Source organism: Scyliorhinus torazame, chromosome 1 (assembly GCF_047496885.1).
Source record: "Scyliorhinus torazame isolate Kashiwa2021f chromosome 1, sScyTor2.1, whole genome shotgun sequence".
Taxonomy (NCBI): Eukaryota; Metazoa; Chordata; class Chondrichthyes; order Carcharhiniformes; family Scyliorhinidae; genus Scyliorhinus; species Scyliorhinus torazame.
Window position 1 is genome coordinate 118714630 of NC_092707.1, and position 6925 is coordinate 118721554.

The window sequence follows — 6925 nt, forward strand, 5'->3', positions numbered from 1 at the left end:
TTTCCTAAATGACCAGATAGGTTTTTATGACAATCAATAACTGTTTCATGGTGATCGCTGCAGAAACGAGTTTTAATTCCAGATCTTTTAATGAATTGAATATAAATTTCCACCAGCTGCCATGGTGGAATTTGAACCCATATCCACAGAGCATTAATCTGGACTTTTAGATCACTAGTGCCACTATGCCACTATCTCCCACTAACGGAATAAAGTAATTGCCTTCAGAGTGAATAGAGAAAGTATAACCTCTTAGCTGTCAGTTAAAAATCTAGCTTGGGAGAATCAGTAATAAAGTTCAGTCTCAGTCGTTTTGGGAAAGCTGCAATCTTTGTTAGAAAGCTGTTTCCACCAGAGAGAGAGAAAAAGGAGGAAGAACATTCAATCTGCAGCAGACAGCTGTGAAGTGTACAGCTTTTTCCTTCCAGCCGAGGAATCAGGCGCATTAACCACTGCTGCGCCCCCTCGAAGGCAAGTATGTTTCCTCAGATACGGAGACCCAAACTGTACACCGTACACCAGATAGCTCAGTAAACTTCCTTGGGGGATAAAATATGAAACTGATGGATGGCAGTGGGTGAGCCTCATAATACATAGCCCGCATGATTCTCCTTTTCGAAGTTTAATTGGCATGTTGGCAAAAAAGGACACTTTCTTGTCCACAGCAACAATCTTACCCTCGAATACAATTACATAAAACACTGAACATTGATACTGATTAAATTGCAAAAAGAGTTGGATTGTTCACCAAAGTGTTCAATTTAAAAATTAATGCTGCATTAATGGAAAAATGTCAACAGCCATATCTTTGCTACTATTCTAGGGATTACATGTACTATGGCTGAAAGGCATTATCCAATTAGAGTGCAAGCCTGGTTTTAATCCTGTTAAGAAGCCACTTGTAGTGTTGGAGCTGCAATTCAAAAGTTAAGTACTCACCAACGTGAAAGCTGATGTTAAAATCTGATAATCCAGATCCAGACGCTGTGATGAATAAATGGGACTGATCAGTCCAGAGGAGAACTAAAGGACAAAAGTTAGCAGACACTTCACAGCTGACAACAAAAGTAATGGCTTGGAGGGAGGGGGTGAGGGGTGGACAAGCTGCTGCTGCCACACTGACCTTCGAAGTGAGTTATACATAGCAACTTCATTATTCACTTGAATAAATATAGAAAATGTGTCAATTATTCTCATGTCCGTTAACTTGTACATGGACATATGTATTACATTATATCCATATATAATGTACACTGAATGTCAATGAATTGTATAAAGCACTTGCTGTTAATCCAGTGTTATTTTTCTGTCCCTGTGTCAATAAAACCAACATACGCCTGCCACAATGAAATACAAATGTAGACAGGATTATGAGCCTGGTACCTGCAATAAATCATCAGTCACCCTACTTTCAATTGTAATAAACAGTATGCAGAGATTTTAATCTGTAACTTCAACTTTTCAAACGGAAAATCATTCATCTCCAGAATTATGAGGTCAGCAAATGTATCCATCATCCAAATCTTGCTGTTAAACAATTATTTTAGAATTCTCAGGTGTGACACTTTTCCAGAACAAAAGTAGCATTTAAATGAACTCTCCCATTATCTAGTGTGAACTATACTGAGATCCATGCTGACACTCCAGTGCAGTACTAAGGGAGTGCTGCAGTGTCAGAGGTGCACCTTTCAGATAAGACTTTGGGCACAATCTACCGGCGACGCTGCACTTGGGCGAGAGAATGGCACGGCCGGTAGATGCTGGGAGAGGTCTCCCATGGGTGACACTGCCAAGCTGGCAGGAGCACTGCCAGGGTGGCAGTGCAAGGGTACCAGGATGACACTGCGACGGTAGTGGAGAGCCTGATATACAATGTCGACACCAAGGTGACGGCCATGGCTGAAGGTCTCGGCAGAATGTCCGCCTCGCTGGGGGGGGTGACCCAGCACCAGGCTGACCTTGATGAGGTTCTGCGGGACGTGTCCTGCTCTCAGATGGGGATGGCCAAGCGCTCCGGAACTTGTCCCATTCGCAGGTGGGCATTGCTGAGGCGCTGTAGTGCATGGCCCAGTCATTGAGAAGCATCGCCGAGGGCGTCGACACGATGGTGCAGACCAGGGGGAACTGTCAGGGTTGGCAGAGCCAGATGATGCAGGGGCAACCGGGGCCCGAACCAGCTGCCCCTCCATCCCACGGTGAACCCCAGGGCTTTATGGGCACCAATCAGGAGGAGGAGGCACTGAGTGCCAACCCAGACCCGTCCCATGGCGTGGTGACGGTGGCCCGAGTTCCACCCCGTTGATGAAGCCGTGTCTCTCAGCTGGCACATGAGACAGGGTGGCACAGCTGTACAAGTGCTACCGACAAGTGAGCCACAGCCCGCGGGCCCCAGAGGACACCTGCCAGGGGCATTGAAGGCAATGGAACGAGGTAAGCAGCTGGCTGCCTCCACCTCTGATGTGCATCCTGGGGACATCTAGACACAGTGGTACAGGTAGGAAGGCAAAGCACATTGAGGATCATTGAGGGCACTATGGGAGGGGAGAGGGGCTGTGGGGGGAGTAGGTAGGGGGTGTGGGGTGTCGGGAGGCGGCACCAGAGTGGGGAATGGTTACACACAATAAACACTCTTGTGCACAACCATTATGATGCCTGTGTCACTCTTCCGCAATGCAGGCTGACCTCCGAACCCTTGGCCCATCTCTCCAGGCATTCCCCCCTCCCCTTGGCACTCACCCACCCTCCGGCCATGGACATGTCCCCGGTGCTGTATCCCATCCCCTGGGTGTTCGGATGTTGGCTGCTGTGTTTGTGGTGTTGCCTCCCGCAGTGTTCATGCACAGTGCCCAGGCATCAACGTGTGATTGGGATTCTAGACAATGACTCCCACATGCTATATAGCCTGCCCATCCATGGGAATCCACTTGGGTTGTGTGAAGTGTTCACTTAATCACGATTGCCAATTCCCGATTAGTAAATAGCTTTCAGCCGCATAGTCAGAGGCCTCGGCACTCGGTGGGCGTTATGGATGGTTGGAAGGGCGAGCCCAGCATACATGGGCTCTTTGCCTGTGAGCAAAGATGGATACTCACCTCCTCGGCTCATCACAGAAGCCTTTCCGCCAGGTTCACATTTTTAAAAAGGAGTCCCAATCGTCTCCAGCGTGAACACTTGCTGGGAAGCTGTTGAATGACGGGAGGCTGTTGGATATCGGTTCGCTCTTGTTAATTGTATGGAAATAGGCCTTAGGTTGTGATGATTGGTTTTTCTCCACGCTACGGTGAGATACTGATTACGCCTACAAAAGCGGGCCGGTTGCATACTGTTTGGCGTCTGGCACGGTTCTTGTTTTTGGCCTCTCCCGTTATTCACCGGCCTCGTTTCACTCGAGCAAGAGCGCAATGAGGCCGGAGAATCGCGCCCTAAGTGTGGGCTAAATGGTGAGAAGTTCCCCAGGGCCAATTTCCGGTGGCGGCCATGGAGTGAGTGGTCACACATTTGGTGCTCCTGCTCGAGGTGAATTTTTGTGGTCTTTTCCCGCCTGACAGGTGTCGTATTTGAGGGCAAAAGCTGCAGGAGTGCCCAGAGAATGTAATACTCCTCTGGTGTGTTTTCGTGGTGTGCCACAGGTAAAGATGGGAGAGGGCAAAGGGGGGCACGCTGCCCACCCAGTAGTCGATGGAGCAGCTGGTGGAGCTCTTGAATAACAAATTTCAGCAGCAGAGGAAAGGGGTCCTGGAAGACTTGGCCCAAGTGGTGGAGCCGCTGAGATCAGGGACCGAGTGAGTGGAGCAGAGGCTGCTGTCCCGGGGCCGGGCGATTCACAAGTGGAGGAACGGTAGGGAGCATGAGGAGCAGGTGGCCTCATTGGTGGTGGAGTTGGGGGTGATGTGCGAAAGCCAGAAGAGGTTGAGGGAGAAGGTGGAGGACCTGGAGAACCGCTCCAGGGGACAAACCATGATGATTGTTGGGATGCCTGAAGGTATTGAAGGTGCGAAGGCTGCTGAGTATGTGGCGAGTATGCTGGAGAAGTTGATGGGGGAGGGCCTCTTGAGGTGGACCAAGTGCACAGGGCACTGAGGAGGCTGCAGGTGGGCGAGCTGCCGAGGACGATGGTGGTGCGGCTGCATCGCTTCTTGGATACAGAAAAGATTCTACAATGGGTGAGGCAGACCAAGAAGTGTACCTGGGAAGGGAATGAGCTGTGGGTCTACCAGGACCTGGGTGTGGAATTGGTGAAGAGGAGGGCCGGGTTTAACCAAATCAAGGCTGTCCTCTTTCAGAAGGGGGTGAAGTTTGGGGTTTTGTACCTCGACCAGCTGTGCTTGACTTTTCAGAAACAGGAGCTTCATTTTGACATGCCGGAGGAGGAGATGGGCTTTATGAGGGACAATGTGCTGGCAGGAGTGTGAGGACATTGAATTTTGGAGGAGATTTGTCTGCTTTGTAAAGTGCACGGGGTGGGTAACTCAGGGCAGGTCTTGGCGGGGGAGTTGGTGAATTTCTGTTTTTCTTTGTGTGTTGGCGGTTGGGAGGATTGGGGGGAACTGAAGGGAGGAGGAGAAGTTTGTGGCCTTCGGCAGGGGCTACCATGCTAGCTGGGTGGGTGTCATGTGAGAGTACCTTTAAAAATGGGTGTTTATAAATGGGTCTGTATATAAATATCTGTAGTGAGAGTACCTTTAAGAAATGGGTGTTTACTACTGAAGTGATGTCAGACAGTGGATGAAGCTGGGCTGTCTGTCAGCTTTTTACTTTCATTTTTGAGCAGGCTGCAGGGTGTGTTTTAGTTTCGTTTTCAGTGTTGGAGCTGAAGCCAGGCAGAGCAGGTGTACTGTTGATCTCTCTGCCATGAAAAGACTATCTCTTGATAATTTGGTGAATTCAGAATTATAAATGTTCTCAGTAGTGAATGTAAACCTAATGTGCTTCTGGTAAAAGGTGTTTTAAGTCTTCTGGATGTTAAAAGGAAAGCTTTAAGAATTACTTAGTGTTGTATTCTTTGGGGGTTGTATTTAAATTGATGGTTGCTAAGATGTTCACTGAATGTTTTAAAAAGGTTAACTTGAGTTCATAGAATAAACATTGTTTGGCTTTAAAAAATACTTTTTGATTTCTGCTGCACCACACCTGTACAGTGGGCTATGTGCTCCCCATACCACAATCTATTAAAAGCTGTGGGTCAGGTGAGCTCCATGATACACTTTGGGGTTCTCTAAACCCTGACCCAAAACCTGGGTTAGTTAATGGTAGTAAAGTGGGGGGTTGCTATGAGGATGGCACGGGGGAGCGGGTGCAGTGATGGGTTTGGTTGTTTGTTTGAAGATGGAGGGAGAGGGGAGGAGGGGAGAGGGTTGCTGACAAGGGTGTGATTGGTGTGGCGCAGTTGGGAAGGGCTCAATGGCGGCGGACATCTGAGGGCTAGCCTGGAGGGGCGCACGATGCGGGCCGGGGGCTGTCTCAAAAAGGGGTATGGCTGATCGGCAGGGGAAGGGAGCGAAGAGTCCCCCAACAGGCTGATCACGTGGAACCGGTTAAACGATCGCGTGTGTTCACGCATCTGAGGAGACTGAAGGCGGATGTGGCTTTTTTTCAGGAGACACACCTGAAGTTGGGGGAATCAGATGAGGTTGAGGAAAGGATGGGTGGGGCAGATGTTTCATTCGGGACTGGATATGAAGGCGAAGGGGTTGGTGGTATTGGTCAATAAGAGGGTGGCGTTCGAGCTGGGAGGAATGGCCGATACGGGGGGTAGGTATGTGATGGTCAGTGGGAAGTTGGAGGGGATGCCAATGGTCCTGGTAAACATTTATGCCCCAAATTGGGATGACATGGATTTTATGAGGTGGGTGCTGGGGAAGATTGCAGACCTCGACTCGCATCGGTTGATTATGGAGGGTGATTTTAATACGGTTATTCATCCAAGTTTGTACCAGTCGTGACCCAAGTTACCGAGGGTGTCAGCAGTGATAAGGTAGCTGAGGGGGCTCATGGAGCGCATGGGGGGCTGGGGTGGACCTGTGGAGGTTTGGGAGGCCGAGGGCAAAGGAGTTTTTATACTTCTCTCAAGTGCACGGGGTGAACTCCTGGATTGATCTTTTTGTTATGGACAAGGCGCTGCTGGTGGAGGAAGCTGACTTGGAGTATTCGGCGATTGTGGTTTCCGACCACGCTCTGCTCTGGGTAGGTTTGCGGATGGCTCAGGGGGAGGCCCAATGGCTGCGGTAGAGGCTAGACATGAGGTTGTTGGCGGATGAGAAGGCATGTAAGTGGGTGCGGGCTGCCATTCGGGGCTATGGGGCGTTGTTGCCTTTACCATTCTCACCGGCCAGGTACTCCGTGAGCCCAGTGGTGGTGTCAGCCTTATGGGTGTGGGTGCAGTGTAGGCAGCATTCGAAGCTGGAGGGTGCCTCGGTGTAAGGTGCCGATTTGTGACAACCATAGGTTTATGTCGGCAGGACTGGATGCGAGGTTCAGGGGGCGGTGGCAGGCAGGGATTGAGCACTTTGGGGACTTGTTTATAGGGGGCAGATTTGTGGGCCTGGAGGATTTAGAGGAAGAGTATGAGTTGCACGGGGGAATGGCTCTAGATATCTGCAGATGTTTCATTCGGGGCTGGATATGAAGGTGAAGGGGTTGGTGGTATTGGTCAATAAGAGAGTGGCGTTCGAGCTGGGAGGCATGGCCGATTTCGGGATTTCGGGAGGAGAGAGGTGCCATCCTTTCCTAGGCTGCCGCCCCTGTGGTTGCAGGACAAGGTGCTGTTGAAGGATGAGATAGGTGAGGGGAAGGTGTCAGATGTCTATAAGGAATTGATGGAGTAGGAGGGAGCTCTGGTGGGGGATATTAAGTGTAAATGGGAGGAGGGTTTGGGAGTGGAGGTTGGGGCTGGGACGTGGAGAAAGGCCTTAAGGAGGGTGAATGT

The 6925-nt window shown here is 50.2% G+C and overlaps 1 protein-coding gene across 1 annotated transcript in view; it reads right to left on the reverse strand.

Moving 5' to 3' along the window:
- LOC140411385 (myomesin-3-like) overlaps window positions 1-1000 on the reverse strand; it is a 225706-nt gene extending 224706 nt beyond the window's left edge. Inside the window, exon 1 of the mRNA XM_072500502.1 lies at window positions 940-1000. The gene's annotated coding sequence lies outside the window, so the exon portion shown is untranslated. The remainder of the gene's footprint in view (window positions 1-939) is intronic.
- Window positions 1001-6925: the final 5925 nt, after the last annotated feature.